General features: G+C 39.2%; 1 protein-coding gene across 5 annotated transcripts in view; it reads left to right on the forward strand.

The window, feature by feature from the left end:
• The window catches only part of sulf2b (sulfatase 2b), a 146,120-nt gene that overhangs the window by 28,409 nt on the left and 94,362 nt on the right, over window positions 1-23,349 (forward strand). The window lies entirely within an intron of this gene.

Raw genomic sequence — 23,349 nt, forward strand, 5'->3', positions numbered from 1 at the left:
AGTTTTAACCCTTCCAGAGGTCACTGTATAGTGGAGTGGACAGCTACAGTATCTCTTCAAACGTAAACAAACGCATACTTGACATCTTAAAATCTCTTGTTTTTACGACTGACAAGTATATTGTAACAATGTCGTCCTTTTGATAATATTTGAACGTCTAGAAAGGTTCATAAATCCGCCAAATTATTTTGTTGCATTACCTCAAAAAATGTCAACAGGTTTTTGTGAGGGTTGTATTTACAGTAGCAGTAGGGTACAATAAATATTATCATAATGCAAAAAAATATTGCTTCTATGATTAATATAGCTTTAAGGTCTGTGTGTGTGGACAAAGCAGTGGACTTTATTTAGATTGGGTTCTGCACTGCAGGTATGTACATGCGTGCAATTTCCTGTATATATGAGTATGCGAGAGGAGAGGCCGCGACCCGTCCCGCGGTGCTGTTTGTATTTTCTGTGGTCCGCTGCCGTGAGGACGTGTGGAGATTTGTTACCTAGGGTACCATTTATCATAGTAACAGCATCGCGCAGGGGCAGCATGGGAGGAAACCAACCATCCATCATACACACGGCCTGTCTCCACAGCAACGCCACGGCTCCGTGACCAGAGGCGGGGGGTGATGGGGGATTGAGCAGATCACTAAGAGTTCAGAGCTGGACAGCTCATCGCATCTCACATGCACGGTCGTACGGTACCTTTCTAAAAGAGGACATACTATAGACTTCTACGCTTTTACTGTATTTAAAGCTATTTATAGTTACAGACGAATACTTATTTGAAATCAAACCATAATAGGAAAGTTCGAATAAAATCACATGTTTTTTTATTTATTCATTATTTTTACCTTTGAGGAAATGCCCAAAGGTTTTTTTCAAATTTACCTCTTCTCTTGGGATGATTCTGTCCCCAAAGCATAAACTTACAAGCATAGCCGCAGGAACGTATTTTGAGCAGGGGGTGCTATATTTTTTTTGGCCAGGGGTGAAGCAGTGTTTGCATTTTAGCACGCGGTTGCGCATAATTTATATCATCGCCACAAATCTAGCCTTAATAATGCGGGAAGTTTCTGCATCGTTTGTATTTGCATTACTGTATCTCTGATCAAATAATTAAATAAACCCACTGACGCGAACAAAATTAAATCAAAACGTGAAAACAGTCCATCTTTATTCTAGAATTTAATTCCACAGTCAGCGCTGCACCGGCCCCCTCTGGCCATGTCTACAAAATACGTTTTCATTTGAATCTTTCGCTGAGCCCTGTTGAGCATCTCAGTGTTTCTCACGGTCAGTGTGGTCTGTTTGCGCTGCGCACTCGCGCTGATCTCGTCGCACACCGGAATTTGCCAAAGAGCTTATTTACTGATTAACATTCAAAGGTCACATGTTTTTCAAGCAATACAGATTAAAAATAGTTAAAAATGGCCCATCCTGCATCAGGAGTAGACTCTGAACTTCAGCTCGCGCATGCAGAGCAATACCTGTGACGCGAGACAGCATACAAAACTAACACATAAATAAATGTTGTATGTATGCCTATAGTCAAAGAACCATCTGCTGTACGAAACTACAACATGCACGGTGGCAGCTTAACTTCAACCTGTAATAAACCATGGGCAAACTCCAAACGTGGCTTTTCTCTTTCAGGGTTGATGCTGTGAAGTCCCGCATGAGGACATTAACGGGGTCATATGGCGCGAATACGTGTTTTTCTGTGTCTTTGGTGTGTTATAAGTTGCCCATGCATGTATTAAACACATAAAATGGCAAAAATTAAAATGTCGGAACAAAAGATGCATTCTATCTAAAAGCGAATGCTCACCCACACCTGCCTGAAACGCCTCGTGTAGCCACACCCCCACAAATCTACGTCAGTTTGTGGTATGATTTGACTAAGACCGATGTTTGATAAAACATTTTTATTTATTTATTTTTGTCACTGACTAAGTTTTTCTTTCGCTCAACGCCAGGAGGTGCTGCAGCCCCCCAGCACCCCTACTTCCCGCAGCTATGCTTACAAACACACACTCATACTGTAGACTTATGCCTATTTCTTTTTTTATGCTTGTTCTATTTTATTTTTTCATACCTTTTTGTTTACTAACCGTAAGATGGCTTTATGTGCATGGGGTGAACTGTTCAAATCTTAATTGCTCTAACTTTGAGTTTTATTTTAGCTCCCTGCACAACTTACTAGCAAGTCTTTGTGTCTGTCTCTCATTCTTTTTCTCTTTTCCTAACTGTCTGGGTGATTCATTTTCAAGTACGAAGGCTTTTCAGAACCCCGCAGCGACCGGGTTTTTGTAAACAATCCACTTGAATCCTTTGAGCCCCGACAGCAGGTGTGTATCGGTGTGTGTGTGTGTGTGTGTGTGTGTGTGTGTGCGCGCGTGTGTGTGTGTGTGTGTGTGTGTGTGTGTGTGTGTGTGTGTGTGTGTGTGTGTGTGTGTGTGTAAGAGAGAGAAAGAGAGAAAGCCCCCCTCAGGCTATGATAGTGAGTATAGTATTTTTGGCAGTAGTTAAGGCCATTATATCAGTCAGAGAGTGTGGAGGAGAGAGAAATATGGTGCTCTTTTTCACTCTGTCCACCAGGAATTGCATCCACCCTTGGGATCTCAGCGAGAGATATTTTCAGAGTTGAGAGATCCCTCCATCAGTAACGTCCCATCTGAAGAAATGTGAAGGGATGCAGCCAGGTGGATCCTAGGAGGAGAATTATTTCAGGCCAAAAAAAACAAAAACTTTGTATTGAAAATTAAAGATGCAATTCGTAACTTTTGGTAAAAAAATCAGTTCTCATGTAGTCCACATAGCTGTAGAGTTCGTGAGCGGGTTGACAAAATGAGGGTCATGCAGGTCTCTGTCTTTAATAAATAAACTATAAATAAGCCCGAGCTTCTGAATTCCCTTTATATCTCCTGTGACATTCTGATGGATTACACATGCATAGGGTTTGTGTGTGCGTGTGTACGTGCGTGCTTGTGAGGTGGGGGTTAAGCTGTATTTCACACACATAAATCCAGACAAGCAGAGCTTTGTTATGCGAATTTGACAGGAGGCCATTTGGGTTAAGAGGAAAATCTGTAAGTTACAGACAGGTGAGCAGGTTGCAGGTTGTACGTACTGAGCTGTGATTGGACGAGAGATGACTGATGGGATGGAGAGAGGGAGATTCTTGTGATTGAGTGTGTGAACTCTCTTAATTAATCTGATCCTCTTAATGAATCAGATCAAAGGTTCATGTATGATTGAAAAAGCAGAGCAGTCTGCTTCAGCAGGAATGGTGGTGCTTGGGCAGAGAAGGTATAAGAACATAAAGACGTTGAAAACTGAACGTGTGGAGTGGCAACTTTCAATGGGCCGGACACAGACACTGAAGGATTAGTGTTTAGTTGAAGAGCCAAGATTTTTTGTGCATATTTGAGCGAAAGTGTGTTATTGATGAACTGGAAAACGTTCTTGAAATGTGATCCTAAATAGGTGGTTCTCAAATTGGTTTTGTTAGGCATTTTGACACTACAGGTTTTACTGGTAAATTACTGGTAGGAGGTCATTTGTTAATGTGACCTTTTAAAAACATACCAATAAATCGGTGCTGACAATATTATTGTATGAGGACTTGTAACAATACCTGTAAATTACCTGGTAAGATGCTTTGCGTGAACAGAGAGTAGGACTAGAAGTCTGCACGTATGAGGTCAGTACGCGCTGACATGTAATCTGCTTTGGGCCAATCTGACTCAGATGACGCGTTTATGAAAAATAAAGAAATAGTTCAGTTCGTCTGATAAGATGTTGGGTCAAGAACGCCTAAATGTAAGGTGTACATTTGCATACAAAATCATACCCTGCCATGTTTTTTGAGGTTGCTCACGGTTAATGACATCACATTCTGGTGCTGATGTGTGACCGGAGTTCAGTGTCTTCACTGAACAGCACATTTGTGTACTTTTAGAAAAGCAACAATTATGAAATTGACATTTACTCATGAGGAGTAATTACTGTAATCTCTTTCTTCCTTTGAAATGTAATGACTGCTTTTCTGAAAAACAGATTTGATGACATACAGTATGCGGCCGACAAATGCAACTTCTGGAGGCCTTCAAAATGTGACACAGCTATTGAGTGTGTGACAGAGAAGATAAATGCATGATTTTTATGTCACTTTTTAGAAGTTTCAGAAAAAATAGCTATACATTTTTTGCAAGGTGATTTTTGAAAAAAATGTTTTAAATCTAAGCAACAAAATTGCGGCTATTGTTTATGCAAAATATAATTTATAACTAAACAATCAACTTGAAAAATATAAAATATAATTGACTTTTTTCATAACTATAAAACCCTACATTTCATATTTAGGCTTCAGGGGTTGCTAAGGGACACAACCTTTTGGATTTATCAGCTTGACCTTTAACTCTGAACGCCTGACCGTGACCCCCGTTACCACGACATTATCAATCTGTCATGAGTCCAGCGTCTCCACTGTATATCTGTTCTAAATACCACCAGTAGACAATGTAGGTCCTACCCCATGTTGTTGTGATTAAATTGCCTTTTAATGTGGCCTCATTGTTCTCTATGGCGATTTTCCACTGCGTGGTACGCTTAGGCTCGGTACAACTCGGCTCAGTACAGCTCACTTAACTTCAGCTCAGTTTGCTTTTCCACTGCAATTTAGTACCGCTTCAGAGTGGGTGGGATTATAAATGATCGTCATAGTTGTGCCCAGGGGCGTTGCTACATGGTGGCCATGGGTGGCCACGGCTACCCCTGAATGACGGATTGCCACCTATCTGGCCACCTCTGTTGTGCGAAGCAGTTTTAAGATGTGTGTCGGAGTTTATACGGAGTGCTGCGCAGATCATTTAACGTATGCACTGAAAGTGACGCGAGAGTAATGTTCTTGCGTTACTTTCAGTGCATACGCTAAATTATCTGCGCAGCACTCCGTATAAACTCCGACACACATCTTAAAACTGAAAGCCGAAAATGACATCATAGTTTGCTCAACGGCGCACGAGGGTAGGCTAATGTTGCATTTAGCAATTTAAGGGTCTCATTTTAAGGGTCTCAATCGCCATATCATGTCACAAAGCATATAATGAACTGCCAATATTACGTATTAAAATGCGTATTCTCGTGTTCAAATCCAATGACGCTGGTAATGACTATTCTCCGACCAATCAGTGATCTGTGTTTAAACGCGTCACATTTTGGTATCGGTACGGTGCGCTTAGAACCTCAACCAAGGTGGTACTAAAAAGTATCAGGTACTAGGTACTGTACACAGTGGAAAACCCCCCAAAAGTGAGCCGTACTTTACTATGCAATGGAAAAGCGCCATAATTGATGACTGGCAGAAGTGCTTCTCAGGAAGACAGAAATCATTAGTAATTAGGTTAATATATCTGCAATTCAGTAAAAAAAATCGCCCCAACACACATAAATAAGCACTCAATGAGAAAATAGCCTTATTCTGCTAAGAAAAGTTTTGAGGAGTTTGTGCAGCTCAAGGTCTTGTTTCAGGATTATGTAAATTAGTGCGGAATTCTATTAATTTAAATGCATTACAATGATAAAATAATCTAAGATAATTTGCCCTTTTTGTGGTTCATTTGAGCACAACGGGGCTTTTTTCCATTAAGATATTAGAGATGAGTGACATCTGCCTGAGGCTGCCGTCCAGATGAGGTTTCACACACATCAAACACATGGCTTGGAGCCTCTGCGACATCATTAACCAACATTGAGGGGCCTTAAGAATGAATAAAAAGGGTAGACACACTAGATTTGAAATGCAGTTGAACTTTTTACTGTGTAGAACATATCGAGGGGTTTAGAAATAGCCCAAGTTGCCGTTAGAAGGAATGTGACATATTGATATGATTGTACAATAGTCAACCAGGAATTACTTAATAGGACAGTTATAAAAAACTGAATCAACACCTTTCAACGTGTCAAATAGCTGAACAGGGATGATCCTCCTAAAATGGACTACACCCTGAATGTTTCTGATGTAAGACCAGTAATGAGGTGCTCTCTGAGATAAAGAAGTTTGCACGGCTCTTCTTTTGTGTCAATTCCGGCTAATTAAAAGCTTTTGTGATTGTATCTCAGGGTTAAAGAGAGAGAGAATAAAGCACATCTTATCGAACTCCTTGTGCTATTTCTATTTAATTTTCTCATGGCAGCAAGTTAGGAAATGCTTGCTGGCACTTGCAATATATACGTAGTAGACTTTAGTATTTTAAAGGATTTGTGAATGTCCCATGTGAACAGATATTTCTTATATTTTAATTAGAGATGCACTGATATATCAGTATTGGTATCCTGTCAATCAAAAGAGGACAGGAAAATGCAATAAATTTATGCTCTGTATATAGAAAATGTTAAGAAACATCACTAGTTTGATGTTCAACATTAATAGTCATATGAATTAATAACATTTAGAAAGTTAAGAAATATCAATTTAATCTTCAGAAACGGTATCGGCAGATATCACAGTGAATAATCAGTGAGAAAATGTACTATCGATGCATCTCTAGTTTTAATATTTTAATAACTTGGATATTATTGATAATAATGGCAAACTATTATAACATTTGGTCCCAAGCTAGCTAACTTGTACTTGAGTGATTGCTTAATTTACTTAAAATTCGCAACCCTGTCCAACCACTTTATGCACAAAACCACTGAGACATTTCTCAAAATATCTTCTTATGTCATTTAGTCATTTAGCAGATGCTTTTATCCAAAGCGACTTACAAAATGAGGATGTTTTGTCTTCCACAGAAGAAAGAGTCACATACAGGTTTTGAATAACACAAGGAGAAATAAATGATTAATTTTTATTTTTGGGTAAACTATCCCTTTAAGACGTACAGTAAAAGCAGGGCCTATTTTGTAGGCTATTCGCGTAAAGTGCCTGTTAAGTTAGACCCGGCGAAATGATATTCAGGCTCCAAGAAGAGTTGTCGGAGATGACAAAGCGCAGGCAGGGAATGATCAATGATGAATACAGTTTGATGCATGGTATTGATTAGAACCAGAGTGAGTGTTGCTGTGATTCAGTCTCAGGTGTGGTTGATCCAGAGTGGCCTTAGAGCTGCTATTGATCTCTGAGCCACCTGAAGGCTTCTGCCTGCCGGACTGTGAAACTGTGGGGCTCCAGAACAGAAGCCCCTCCATCAAAGTCAAGGAGGGTTTCTTGTAACGCAATGCTAGGATGAGAAATGAAACATTTACCTCTGAGTGAGGTTCTTTGTTTTCAGCTCACAGTTTAAGAGACCATATGTGGTTTGTGAAAAAGTTTCTCACACTTCCTTTCAGCTCCATCTAGCCGACTGTGATTATGTCAAGTAGAATGTGTTTTGCGGTGTTAAAGTCGACATGAAACAGAAGTTTCGATGGTGTTTTCTTCCCTTTCTTGAATGATATCCGAGTGAAATGGCTTCTGGAACAGGCTCAAATGGAGTGTTTTGTCTAGGGATGCACCGAAACGAAAATTCTTGGCCGAAGCTAAACATGATGTGAAACACTTGGCCGAAGGCCGAATAATACTGAACACCGAACATGCTTTTTTGCATTTCTTCTATTTATTAAGCTATTTTTTTTCACTATTGCACAAACTGAATAGTCAGAATGTGCTTTTTATAATTTGTCTTGCTTTTCAATAAAATACAGTACAATACAACTTAATATAAAATTGAGCAAAACAAAGTAAATTCAAACAAAAAATTGAGCCCTCTCCCTTCATGAATAGCCTATATTAATTAGGCCTATAACTGACTGCTAAAAGAATGTAATGTAAGTTACTCTGTACCCCTACAACAAAACACTTCATTAAAAACTGTCATTCCACATTAGGCCTATAAGCTAAAAATACGAATAAAAGAAAACTGTTGGATTATTATAGGCTACATTGCAAAATGATTTGAGAAAATAAAACATCCATTGCAAGCAATTCTGACTGATGCTGACTGACAACCATTTCAGTTCACGTCTCTCCTCCAAACTCCGCCCACAAAAGCTCACTGTTCTCTCAGAAGGTGCACTTGTGGGGGTGCCGGGATGCACCGAACATACTTTAACAAGTTGTTTAGTACAGGGAACTGTGTGCACGCGACCACTGTATGATGTCAAAGGATGTCGCGAGCGGCGGGCTACTGTCAGACAGCCCGCTTCCGTCTGAAGTAAAGTTACCGACCGGTAAAGATGCTTTCATTCGGAAATTTACTTCCGTGCGGCAAGTCCCGTGCTTTGTCTTTCTCTGACACTTTAAAATGCTCCACACACGCACACACACATACACACACACACACACACACACACACACACACGCTTTGGTTGACTATCCCCGTGGGGACAGTCCATAGGCGTAATGTTTTTATACTGTACAAACTGTATATTCTATCCCCTATCCCTAACCCTATCCCTAAACCTAAAGATCATAGAACACTTTTTGCATTTTTAGATTTGTAAAAAATATTGTTCTGTACAATTTATAAGCTTTTGTGCCCATGAGGACCTCAATTTTGGTCCCCACGGTGACACGAGTCCCCATGTGTTGGTGTGTATTCAGGTTTAGGTCCCCACCGGGATATACAAACATGAACACAGCACACACACACGCACTGCCAAAATGTTTGCGGCAGTAATAAAGCGCATGTGTGTGTGTCTCTCTCTCTCTCTCTCTCTCTCTCTCTCTGCGCTGGTTGCTGCTTGAGCGTATCACGAGTCATGTTCGGTAAAATTTATTCGGCCATTTCACATATTCGGCCGAACACCGAACTTGCTTTTTTTGCTATTTTCGGCCGAACATTTTCGGTGGCCGAACATTTTCGGTGGCCGAACATTCGGTGCATCCCTAGTTTTGTCCTAGGATTGCATTCATAAAACCCATAGACTTTGGGGTGATGGAACCAGAAGTGCTAAAATGCTAACTCGCTTCCAGGGTTTGCATACAAAAATTAGTCATCTCTGAGGTACTCTATTCCATAAGAAAATAAGAATTGTCCGCTCATTGTCTGTTGATTTAATGGTGGCTTTAATATTTTTGTTTGTCCTGGAACTCAATTCAAGTCCAAACCTCTGCCTAATCTTAGCCCTGTGGCTAATCCTTAAATCTCATTGGTTGATAGTAATGATGTCACAGGATCAATAAAATGTCACAGGACCTTTATTCTGAGTTTCCTTTTTATACATTAAGAAATTGTACTTAGGCTCCCAAATAGAGTGGTCATTCAAACAAAAACAGATGCATTGGGTGACATAATATAAAAATTACAGACTCATCATTTTGATTTAATAAAGACATGTATTTTTTATGACACCCACGACCTCTTACCATTAGGACAGAAAGTGACTGATCTCTCCAATTTTTGGCAGAGGTGCTGATGCCAGTATAAAATATGCTGTAAAGCACAGGCTTTAATATAAATGACATTTATATTCCCGTGGAATATGAAGCTGTATCGGTTTCTGAAGGAACTGCGAGAAGACTGTTTTTTTAATTCTGACAAAAATCATTTGTTGACTCTGAGTTTGAGTTTATGCCCCGGTTTAATTAAGCTTCATAAATTATTCTGTACTTCAGTGCTGTATTTACTTATTTAGTTTGTAGCTTTAAATGGATTTGTTGTAAATATACCAGTCCCTCAGGATCTATCAAAAATAACAGAGAGAATATAAGCAGTCGCTCAGGGAAAAGACTACATTTAAATTTTAAATTCAGGTTCATTTAGTCAACATTTCAACTTTTCAGCTTGTTGTTTACCTTTAAGCACATAAACTAAAAGCTATAAAACTTTATTTTGGTTTTATAGAGTCTTTAAACAAATCCCACAAATTATACCATTTCACCACACTTAACACTTGGAGGTGGGACATCCGACCTTAGTGCGTTTCAGTCAATCACACATCACATTTTTTGCATGTTTATGACATGATGTTGCCACAAGACACCAAAAACATTTTATACTCTTGTCTTGTGTCAAATGATCAAAAAAGGAACAGAAAACACTCGCATACATTTGTGTGTTTTTATGTTTTACGTAAAGTAGCTTTTGAAGAATCTTGGATATTCTTGGTAACATCAATAATGACTCCAGGTCATTAACTGAGGTCAGAGTTTAATGTTCTGCCCCTATTTCACAGGTCGGATGACTGTGAAAAGTGCTGTTCCAGGTGTTATTTCTAGGTAGGAGGTTAGAATAATTCAAATTTCATGTTGAAATTTCAGTCACATATAGTCTCTCCAGCCTTCGGTTAGAGCAAGTATGGAAAGCTAGAATTAACAGAGATGGCAATGCTTTACACAGTGAATTTGTGTCTTGTTCCCCTGTGGTGACCATTCATCACGGTACACCGCTGTCATTTCCTATTCCCAAATTTGGCAAGTGTGCCTGATGGCCTCTCTCACCTATACAGATAGATGACAGCAGTCCCTCAACTCTGAGCCTCATCTCTTCAGGCTATGAGCAAAGTGAGGAGATTGTTCATCTTTTTCTGCTCACTTTGTCTTTGAGTTGTCCTCTGTGTCTCTCTGTGCTGTGGGTATTATTGTGGGAATGACTGTGGTCTTTTAGAGAGGAAAACAGGCATGAACATGCAGGCATAGAAGAACTCATTAGATGTGTAGCAGGTGGGAATCAACACCATCATTTATTCTCTTTATTCGCTATGCATGCATACACCTCCGTCATGCAGTCATATATCATCATTCACTTCATTACTGTCAGCCAACTCAGCAGAATGCATTTACATTAAGTGGGTCATACTGTATCATGAGGAATCACATTGTCTTTGTGGTAAAAGAGTTTATTGTACAAAAATGTGGTAATATATTAAAATCTCCAAACCTTTTCATCTGTGATTTTTTTTCAAACCATGCATCCATTTAGAGACAAACCCTGCTTCCAAACCCTGAATACTTTTGTGAGACGGGTGGCTAACAGTTGTGATGTTTGTGGTACAGACACCTAGATATGATTGAATTATTTAAAAATAAGTCAAATTAATAAATTGTTTTTGCAGAGGTTGTTAATACGTCATTGGTAGGTAAACATATGGTGACAATGAAAACATGGTGGATGTTGTGTGTCCTGAATGTAAGCATACTGTACCCACACTGTAGAAAAGTTGAGAAAACGTAAAAATAAATAAATAAGGCAACCTGAAGCCAGGGGCGGACTTACCATTAGGCAAAGGTAGGCAATCGCCTGGGGCCCCAAGCTACCAGGGGCCCCCAAAAGGAAGGGGTGGACTGAACCAATAAGCCATGTCAGCAGCCACGTAGAGCCCCAAGTAATCATCAAAATAGTCGGGATATCCCTGGTAACGTTTTACGTCATTACATCTGTACGAAGGCACTCCCCCCATTATAGATTAGAGTGGACCATTCCATTAGCACCGTATATGCTCGAGACGAGTTCGACACCAGCTAGAGAAAGTTAACGCAGTGGCGGAATTAGAAGAACTGCCCACAGCGAGAGTGTCATTGTGTGGTACATTAGCTGCAAAATGGAGTAAAAGTCGTAGGGAAATAACACAACAAAGAACGCAGCTACACCAGCGGAGAGGAAAAAAGACGATTTACAAAAGATTGTTGCCAAAGTCTCTGCTTTTTACCACACAAACTCCACCGCTGCTCCTACAGCAGTAGCGCGTCTCTCTCCCTCCAGACACAGCACTCTCCCGGCCACGAGCAATGATAATGTGCCAGTGAGTATTTCTCCATGAACACCGACAACAGTTATAATGACTGACGACCAAAACATCTGTCAAACAAAGAGCGCTGTGTGCTTGGTAGTGCTCGCCAGTTCAAAGGTAGAAAGGTTGTTTGACTCCGCTGCGCAGACCGATGGGCACATAAAGACATAATATAATAACGTCAGTGCAGTGCTAACGATTCGTACTGTACGCACTAGTGCAGAAATTTGGTCACATTTAAATGCATGAAAGGACGGAGAGAGGGCACACTTTGTATATAATCTCAGATCAGGGTTTTTCCTGCATAAAGAAATTGGAGGCAGCCGCCTCAATCAAATTTCGTGCCGCCTTAGACTCTCGTCAAAAATATGTTGAGTGTCTTCACAAAAAACACTGCGTGCATTATTAAACAGATTGTCATTTGTAACTGCAGTTACGAAACAATGGAGGCGCTGTTTCGTTACCAGCAGTGAGACGCTGAAGAGTTCTGTAAAAGGGCTATATTAGGAGCTGTATTAGCTGTGTTTCACGGCTGTTCAGGAGTTTTACGTTCAGTTTACATTTTCTTGAATTTCTTGAAAAGATTTCCTAAATTAACTTGCTGTACATCATTATAATGTTTTTAGCTGTGAAGTTGGCTCGTTGAATCAGCGTTATTCTGTACACAGCGAGTTCGCCAGTATGAACGCATATTGCAATCAGAACGACTCGCAAACAAATGACTCCTTTGAACCAATTCGTTTACACAGAATGTAAGAGATCAGTGAATCGTTCAAAGCTCAGTGAACTACAAGAGAACGTAGGGTGTGAATGAGTTTTGCTCATTTAGTTAGACTGGTTACTTATGGGCTAAAAAGTCTTATAAAAAAGGCATTTCAGAAACTTTCACATATCTTTAGGTTCTACTAACATAAAAAATTCAAATCCAGATTTTGATTTTAAAAGATTTATTATAAAAACTGATCATTTTTTCCCCAAATGCAGTAAATCCATGACAATTTTTTTTCAAAATGCACTAAATCCATTGAATCAATATAAAAGTTATTTTTCATATTTTGAAAATACACAACAAAGTGAGTTGATCCACATATGACAGCCTCTGAACTCAATACAATACTAATCTTACATACAGGCACTGGACTAAAAATACATTCAATCAGTCATCGCTCCTAAAATAAATTCAACGGGTCATCTTTTTAATGCTATAAATTAGTGCCTCATCTTCTTAATCTCCTCACGTAAATGATTAGATTTCAATGGCTTACGTTTCTTCCCCACCGCAGAAACCAGCACAGGTTCATCAATGCTGTCAAAATTATTCATTGTTTGTTGAACACAAAGTACAAAGTAGATCAGGGAAACTAGGATGCCGATTGTATTCAGAGCGCCGCCATTACTGTTTACAATGCGTGTAATGGTGTGCTGTGATTGGTTGAGCGGATATATCGCATTCTGCAAGTGAGACTGGCATATATTGCGGTTTGGAAAGAAAGGGAGAAAACATGACAGAATAACACGGCGGATATCGCATTTTGCATCAAATTAAAAAGTGACTTTTCAATACCGAACTGATACAATACTGATTTTGACGGAAACTCGTTTTTTTTAAATGGCGTTTATCGCGTTTTGGAACCAAACTCTTCATATATATTTATATCTATATTTATTTATTTGTTATATTTTATTAGATTATATTCGATTATCTTGAAAAAAAAATACCAACCACCGAACTGATCGTGCCACAATGCATGCTGGGAACTTTCAAAACCCTTGTTTAATGTAAAATAGACGCTAGGCATGCAGGGTGAGGACGTACGTCCGCTAAAATCTCAGCCGGATAGGGCTGAGATATTTTGTCACCAAGTGATAAGGATATGTTTACTAAAAAAACTTTGACATTTCAGCGAACTTACAACACTACAGCTCAGCATTGTTGAGTGCCTCTGTCACCAAGCCTCAAGGAAGTGCAAAAGTTTACTTAGTTTTTTTGAACATATTTGTGGATGTAGCTAGAGACAGATAGCCTGAAGCCTTTCCCCTTTTTGGTTGTCGTGTATGTCGTGATGTAGTGTTTGAAAATTTTGACTCACGTTGTTGACCGTAATCCTATGTGCATCTTGAGTGAAAATGTCATTGTTCCCTATGCGCCGGATGTGACTGAGCGGACTAAGACAAAACGCAGAAACGATCGTGCAGTCTATTCTTTGTCTAGTCAGCAAAATCTTTGTTAGCTTACAAAGGCTAATCTTCATTCTAATCTTATTCAGTATACGCAAAATAATAAACAAACACCTACTAAAAAATCTTTGTTAACGTTGCTTAATTGTTCAACGAACGTTTTTAAATCAGATTTTTTGCAGCGAGTGCACACAAAACATAAGGTATTGTTTTGTTGGTCAAGAAATAGGTGTCTAATATAATTCAGTACTGTTACTGAACGTGATTTCGGACACAGGGTTAAAGTTTCTTGTTGTGTGCCCTTCTAATTTCAAGATCATTCTGATACTTGACTGTAGTTACAATCCAGAAGTTCACTTTGAGAGTTGTTTAAAAGGATCCCTGGGTATAGAGCGATGTATGGCTTAATATATGAACAATGGCATTGACTTTATAATTGTGAAATAAAAAAAACTGTGTAACTGTCACAGTATTCATAAACTTTGAAAAAATATGTTTACTTGGAGGCCGCCATTTTTTTGCGTCAGAATCCGTGATGTCAAATGGTTGCGACTTGCGACCTAAACCTGTTCTCTTTCGCAACAGCAAAGCACACACGTTTTCCATATAAAACAGTAAAATATGACACGTAAAACATAAGATCAGATATACAAACACACAGGGACAGTAGGTGGCGGTATGTCCTCTTGACACAAGCCAGCCATAAAAGAACGCGTTCAGTATTAGACGTCTGTTCAAGGTGAGCGTGCATTAAACCATAGCTTTAAACTACCGCCTGACAAGACATCAGCATCCACCATAATCGTATACTTTACACATTATGAGAATATACTGATAAACACAATAATAATGCTTGCGGTTTGGTTATTTATTCTGTATTAGAGCACACGTGAATATTAGCCCCCGTCAGCTAATGACCGAGGGAGACAATAACGTTAGGCTACTGATGTTGATAAATCAACATCAAAAAGTCAAAATCTGGATAAAATGCATTGTATAATGGCTAAAACATTGTGTATATGATAAATTCGAAATGATTTTGGTTATTAATATGCATGTTTGTGTTGTTTCTGACAAACAATATTAAAATGTAGGAAAAGCATCTTTATTTTCTTTCTTTCTTCTTTTAGCATTATATAAAAGGAGGAGCGACAACAGTAAAGGACGAGAGAGAACCAGGCCGGGACTTTACATTATGTTTTATTATGTGTGACCGGCAGTCGACCGTGAGGGAGCTGCCGGCATTTTACTTTCGTTTTGTTGTTTGTTTATTTTATTAAAGTTTCGTTGTTCAACGTTCGCCGGTTCCCTCCTTCTTCCTTGCTCTGAACATTGTTACACACATTATACTGTATATATATATATATATATATATATTATCCTACAGCACCTTATATTTGCTGAAGAACTGATTAGTGTGTTGTTGTTTAGTTTGGCTGCCTAGCTGTGCGTGCAACCAGTTTACGTCATCGAAAAAGAACATGGCGGCCTCCTTAGGTTAAAATGAGTATTACATTTAGGGTTTTTTTAAGAACTGAAAATATTTGATGTGTTTCTAACGACAAATGCTAGTAGTGTAGGGCTATTACAACGCATTAAGCCATACATCGCTCTATACACCGGGTTCCCTTTAATGTTAACAAGCAACAGAGGGAGAGCTTCAGAGAAAGAGAGAGAACTTATGGATGAGACCGTGCTCGAGGAAACGTGGGCAGCAGTTTGATGTTTTTTTATGTGACTCCTGCCTCCCACTGCTGTGCTCTCTTGCTCTCTCGCCCACATTTACACATCAACAATGTCTATTCTGTATTCAGATACGTGTTGGCCGACTAATGATAAGAGCAAAATGTGAGAAAGTGTACTTTTAGAAGGATGCCAACATTAGAAATGAGCCGCTGAAGTTTAAATGAAGTGGAGGGGGTGAAAAATAGTTACAAAAATAAAATCGTAACTTCAATCGCTGCAAAAAAAGTATAATAATAAAAAATGTATGACCTGTTTTGAGACAACTGTAGATTTCACTCACAGAGGAAACCTGATTCTCTCGCTCTCGTGCTCTCTCTCTCCATCTCTCTCTCAGATATAAATTCCATTAGGAAGCTGATGTGCAACGGATTAAAGCTTTGTTTTTATTACGGACCACTCCGTCTTCCTCTGCGCTTTTCCTGATAATAAAGCAGCCAGGTCTCTCTCTCTCTCCTCAACATTTCCGTTTGATTCAAGCGGCGCTCCACCCGTCTGTCATTGTCTAATAAAGCTGAAGTCTCAGGGGTGCGAGAGGTAATGAATACAGCTCTGCTACAGTGGCCTGCAGGGCACCAGCCCTGACTCAGCAGAAAGACCTGAGCCTTTCTGCCGTGGAAGGCGTGCTTGTATTTAAAAGTGATGACAGACTCTCACCTCAACATAAAAGGTGCATAATAAATTAGAAATCTGTTACTCCTCGCGTTTCGCAGACAAAAGTAATTGCTGATTCGGAGGATATTCATTTTCAGTCCTGTTCTGCTTTATCTGAACGCCTGTGACACAATGGTTATTATTTATAGTCATTATGTGGCATTGTGGGAAGGTATTTGCCCTGTGGGAGGGTAGTGGAGTTGTTGGTAGAGAGATAAGCAGAAAAGCTTTGGTTATTAAATCAGTTCGATATGCTCTTCATCTCTGTTCTTTTGCACATTTAACATTTCTCCTGTCTCAAACCATGACCACGTGTGCACTTCGCTTAGGCCAGAAAGACACACACTTGAAACTTGAATTTATGTATCATAAGATGTGTCAAAACGTATTTCAAAACATGACACAAATACAGTAGTGGCCAGGGGCGGACTGGCCATCTGGCGTACCGGGCGTTTTCCCCAAATACCCAATACTTCACCCAAAATTGAAAATTCTGTCATCATTTATTCACCTTCAAGTTGTTCCAAATCTGTATACATTTCTTTGTACTTATTAACACAGAGAAAGATATTTGGAAGAATGCTTGTAACCAGACAGATTTTGCCCCCCATTGACTACCATAGTAGGAAAAAATACAATGGTAGTCAAAAGTGCCCCAGAACTGTTTGCTGTCCTACATTCTTCAAAATGTCTTCTTTTGTGTTCAACAGAACAAAGAAATTATGTAATGATGAAGTATTTTTTTCATACTATGTCAGTCATTATGCGCGTGTTTGAATAGACCTAATAAGTGCATGTGCGCAGTTGCGCGCAACATTTGTATACTTTAACCACCTCCAAGGATAGTCTTGAGTCAATGGCACTGTTATTTTGGGGGTCGTGGGCTGAAAAGTTTGGGAACCCCTGTTCTACAGGAGGAGAGTGTGGGCAGGTCGAGCACATTTTGAGTTGATGTGTGCTTCATATGTTCCCGGTTATTTGGCATTATATCATTTTGATCTTGTCTTCTCCACCCACATCTCCACCAGGTCAACTCATCATTTAACGTGGTGGTGCTTAGCTGGCCCACGCTGACCTTGGCATTTCAGTTGGATTTATGGGTCAGTTGTAACCTTTGACCCGTCATATTTCATCTCAATCCGGTAACACATTAGAAACGTGCACGCTTGAGTGTCTTGTCATTTTTCCTCTTTTAGATGTTAGACGTAAAAGAAAGTGGACAATTCAGACATTTTATACATGCATTGAAACCATTATGAGAAAGACCTTTTAAAGTGTTGTAGAAGGTCTAGTAGAGTGGTTTGAGGGTTTTACTGTTAATATACTGTACTGTATAAGCTTGTAGACATGAGAGAAAATATCTCAGCCCTGTGCTAAAACCAGGTTTCTCTTGAAATCAAATGAGATCACAGATCTTCAGTCTAAGAGACTGAAACAAATTCAATGTGATTGCGGCTCAAAAATGTAAACCAGAAAACTACATGATACATACTGCACCAAGGCAAGATATGAAGTCTGCCTTAGTTGTTCTGCACATGGATCAGTGGAAAGATGCCCACATGTAATAAACATGTTTATCTATTTCAGTAATTCCAATCAAAACAAAAAAATAATGCTATACCATACAATACCATATTAAAGCATTTTGTTTCCATCTTTATTGCAACAGTTTTGGAAGAGTCTTGTTCTGCTCTGAAATGACTGTAGCCCTGTGTACAAGTAATTGATGGGTTTGGGTGATTCAGCTGGGTTCAGGTCTGGGCCCACTCAAGTTTATCCACACTAGACTGAATCAATCATTTATTCAGAAAAGGGCTCTGCACAAACTGTTAATATAAAAACAGATGCTGTCGCATTAAGATTTGTGCTCACGAAAATGGCCTAAGTGGTCAAATCGGTTCATTAGAAGGGGGCGTTCCAATACATTTGTTTATATAGTGTATAATGGTGTCAAAACTACCTTCAAGTGTTGGCTCCCAAGGGGTGCCATAGGTGCCACCCATCCACCTAAGAGGTCAATGTTTTGGACTATGCAGTAAAATGATAGCTATTGTATTTGAAAACAGATATTTGTAGCTACATAAATAACTGTCATAAATAATTTCTAGTCACATTGCATTGATTTCCTCTTGCAGCCATTTCATAGAGGAGTATCCTATTTGTAGAGCTTGTAACTTAGCAAGACTTGTGTCTCGCATGCTTGACTGAATCAAGCTCATTTACAGTTAGTCTCAACGAGTCTAACTTGGGTAAAAAGTTAGTTTAAATCTCTCTTTTTCATCTCTGAATTGATAGCTTAATTTCCTCTAATATGACTGTCTGCTTAGGTCTTGTTAACACAGTACAGTACATTTCCCCCTCCTCATCTCCTCGTTGTAGTCTCATGCTTTCCTCTGTTTAAACAGGCTGTTAATTATGCTTGTAATTGTGATTGTAGGTAATCAAGTGGAGTGAGTAATTACGTGTCTTCAAGAGCTTGTGAGACAGGTATTAAGAGCTCAGGTTCCTGGTGGGTTCTTCCTCTCAGATCTTTGTGAGGGAAGCATTCTTGTGAATCTCGAGGTGGCGTCGTAACAAAGCAGACACGCAAGAAGTCAATGAGTCAATCCCTTTCTGAGGCAAAGCATTCGTTTTTAAAGACAAGAATGTTTTGCATCCATCTCTTGCTGTGCGGCATATACTCCAGTCACGTCTGAAGATAGGGGGAAGAAACTGGGCAGAAGGGCAGAGTGGGAAATATCATTCATTTTCTGTTAGCGTTCGTACATTTTTTGTCTTTGAATTTATTTATTAATCTCGTTTATTGTTGAATATGACTTGACGTTGCGTTATCCTGAGGGTCTGCGAACGTCAAACAAAAGGAGAGAAATATTGAGATGGATGAGAAGCGCAGGAATGGAGATTGCGTGTGCGTGTTTTGTTATTATGTTTGTTAAATGTTCTGCAGTTGGCCTTTGGTTCTGATACACCCTGCACACAATCGAGTGTAAACAAACTCATTAAAGCCATAGAAAAGACTATTTAATTGCTTTGTGTTTTCAAGAAAGCTCTCTTTCTCCCACACAAACACACACTTAGCTATGTAAATGAGGACACACCATTACCTTTTATTGTTTTATATGAAGCTATGTATAAAACTAGTTATATGTACTGGAGCTATTTTTGCAGTTTTTTATTCGTTTAAAAAAAGTAATTAGTGTTCATTTTTGCAAATGTGGACACTATATTCACATACATTTGATTTAATACATATGTTCTGCTGAAAGGGGATAGTTCATAAATTATTTACCTTCACGTCATTTACTTCATCTTTATAACTGTCTTCTGTCGAACACAAAACAAGATATTTTTTAAGAAACGTCTTGTGTGTTGTGTCCATACAATGGTAGTCAATCGTGACCACATGCTATTATTATGATTCATTATTCTTACAAAAGAATCGTAATTGAACTGATTCGGGGTTAAATTAATTTCACACCATTTAAATTCACACAAATCGTGCACGTTACAGTTTATGGAGTGTATCTGCATATCGCACATGAGAAGGTAGAGCCACGATCGTGTTTTCATCACCAGGGAGACAGAAATGTATTTTTGTTTTCTATTCACAATCTTTCTCAAAACTGGTTTGAGTGTGCTGTAGGACCTTATTAAAACACTAATTGCTAACTGAAGAATCTCAGACACGAAAAGGCGTGGTGAGATTTTTCCCAGGAGCGCCGTCGTCGTGGGGTTAGTAAGCTTGTTATTGTAAACAGGTGAGACAAACATCGGCACACCAAGAAAAATAGCAGGAATAATAGATGATGGCAGAGCATCTTTATCCATGAGGGAGAGGCAGGAGGTGATGGTGGGAATGTCATTATAGCGCAGCAAGCTGAGCTCCTGAGGGTGGAATCAGAGCTGCCTTTAGACAAGAGTAATAATCTAAAGCAGTGATGCGTAGCAACATCTAATCCACAGTAAACTGATTCCCTCAACCCCGAAAGTCCTTCTAAAGCCTTGCTTGGCTTTGTTTCTCTTTCATTATGAGGACTTTCCATTGACTTCTAACAAATTCTATTTCTTTGCCGTATCCCTAATCCTGACCCTCACACAATCTGTATTTTATCTTATATTTTAAATAAGAAATTCGTCTGTCGGATATTGTTGATTTACAGATTTTGTTTTTGTTGTGGGGACGCACACACACAGAGTAACCAGCAGGACCCACTGTGCTTTTCTTCTCTAACTTTTCTAAACGGATCCACTTGCTGGAGGCATGTGGAAGGAAGGTGTATTACAGCAAGCGCACGTCTGGAATTTATAATAAGACCTTCATCCGAGCATGGCCCTTACTGAGGCATTGTTACTGTGTTTCGGCAATTCCAAATCCATTTTTCTATTCAGTGGGTTTACAGCGTACAAGGGAGGGGGCTTGGTTTTTTAGGGGTTTTCTTCAGTGGTGCTGGGTAAAGAGTATTTGTGTGATTTTTCTGAATCGAAATCCGTTTTTGGCTCAGAAGTTACTGAGGTAGAACAAGAAAAAAGAGCAAAAGAACAGGGTGTGAATGCCAAAAGGCAGTCAAACTGAATTAGCCGGATACTAAAAAGTGAATTCAGTCACATAACAGTAATTAAGAAAGCTTTCAAAGAACTACAAGTGCTTCTTTGGTGACGTTAAAATGTACTGTTACACGTGACTGCTATTACTCTGTATCAAACAACTACAATTTTTTTCGCACATCATGCAAACATGCATACAACGCTGTAGAAACGTGCTTATTTAGAAAGTCGCAAAAGCAAGAAAAATAAAGACAAGTAGAGATACTGATATTGCACGCTGTCGCTTGCTGAATTGAGGGTGTGATGATGGAGTCTGTTTCACACGCTGTGATTATTCTGCCTTTCTGGGCCGAGCTGCTCTCGGCTCGTGCATTATGCATGCGACCGGACCCTGTTAGACAGAGAACATGGCGGTAAATGATTCAGTGAGTTCATGCGAGCGGGGCGAGTCACCGAATGCACGTTTCTATACGTGGAGATTTCTCATGGGTGCCGCTCGCTGTAAACATCTCCTTTTGACGTTGATACGACTCTATTCTTCGCCGTTAATGGACAGGAAAGGGGACACTGACCCACGATCAGTCTGTATCAGAGCGGTGTACAAGGCTCTTATATGCCACGTAAATGGATGAAAAGTGATTTTTGAGCTTTAGGGATGATTTGCACTCTACATATCAAATAACTCTGTATGGCTAGATAGCCACAAAGATGGTTGAATTGCTGTCTGGGGACCGGTGCATAAAATATAGTTTTAATACACCCAACAATAGGATAGCAGTGTGTATGTGTATGTGTGTGTCTTTTAGTCTCATTAGTGTGTTGGGTAGCAGATGGCTTGACACGTGTCTGTTACTTGCAAATCAGCACAGATGTTCAACACACAATTAGCTCCAACAATAAACCTCAGAATACATCGACTATACTACAATTACACAAAGATGAAGCATAATCAGACATCTGAATGTCTTTGATTGCACTGTTTGCATTTTTTTCGAGGTGTGTGCATTATTCCGGTTTTGTAATGTACTGTAATTAGCTTTAGCTTGCTGAGGCAAGCATCACTGTTGCTGTTACCCACTCTTATTGGTATGGGATTTGAACAAACCCCTGAACCCACATATTAAATTTCAGCAAGTAACACGTCCCGTGTGTTTATGCTATGTACGTGAACAAATGTACGATTATGTACGCTATGAGGCACGAATTTTCCAATGAAGATCATTTAAAAATGTACAGTTATGTAGAAACCAAAATATCACAGAGACTCAAGGAAGGGCTTCTTTACCTGTATCACCAAAAGCACTGCCCTAGTATCTATTATCTATATATTTTTAAACTCACTGTGTACATTACAGTCTTAAGGAATCTGTGACATCAATATTTTTAATAAATTGTAAAATGAACGGCTGGATCATAAGGATTTATCCATAATTTATTTTGATAGTTTTGCAGCAAACCGTCAGTGTTTGGACCTGGAAATGGTGGTCCGTGTAATCAGACTAAACAAGCGGATAACAAGGACATACTGTAGCAACACCATAGCAACCACTCAGGACACCCTTTCCCTTTATAAAAATGTTACAGCTATAGCTATTATTGTAACTGTATATTAATCATTTATATAAATCTAATTATTATATTATAAAATATTGTATTGAATTCTATTAAATTATAATCTATTGTTATAATAATTAGATTTAGCGTATGTATACGTATGTATGTATATAATTATTATATTTTTATTGTTATTAATAATAATATGTAGCCTAAATGTTAGGACAGTCACAATATCAGATTTTCTTTAGCAATACCAAAACAACATTACTATTAAATCTATGTAAATTAAATAAATAAATGAATAATGCTAGCCGTCAAATTATCTTTGTGTATATTTTGTTTGTGGCAAAAAGAGAGTTTGTAACATTTTAAAGATGTTAAGCTATGTTGAAGTGTCGACCAGATACTGGTACAAAATTATTTACATTATTACAGTGAGGCGTCCGATATCAAATTTGGCATACTGGCCAATCCTGTGAAAGACAGAAGCTTTCTGTAGAACATTGGAGGCTGGGGGAAATGAGAGAGAGAGAGACATAAAAATACAGAGCCTGTCAGCCAACCATATGTAGAGTTCTCCAAGACCTACGTCTGCAACATAAAGATGTTATGTCTCTTCACATTCTGTCACCATTAAAACGCCATCCTACAGAGAAACTGGAGAGTGTGCGTGCGTGTGTATTAACTAGCCACTGCGACAGCAGCCCCGCTTTGTGTATGCATGTGTGTCTTTGTGTGACTTTGCCTACCTGTGTGGGTATGCGTGCATGTGTCCTTGTCTTTCCTCCGAGTGTCCTGTTTGATTTATCCTCAGCGGAGCTGCTTTGATGACTCCCGTCTGATCCATTTTGTTGAAAAATAAGAGAAATTGCACCATTGCTCTCTGCTTGAGTTAAAGAGATGAAAAAATGACACACAAGGGAAACTTTAGATGAGCACGCACACATTTCAGGACCGGCCTCG

Source organism: Triplophysa rosa, linkage group LG21 (genome assembly GCF_024868665.1).
Source record: "Triplophysa rosa linkage group LG21, Trosa_1v2, whole genome shotgun sequence".
NCBI lineage: Eukaryota > Metazoa > Chordata > Actinopteri > Cypriniformes > Nemacheilidae > Triplophysa > Triplophysa rosa.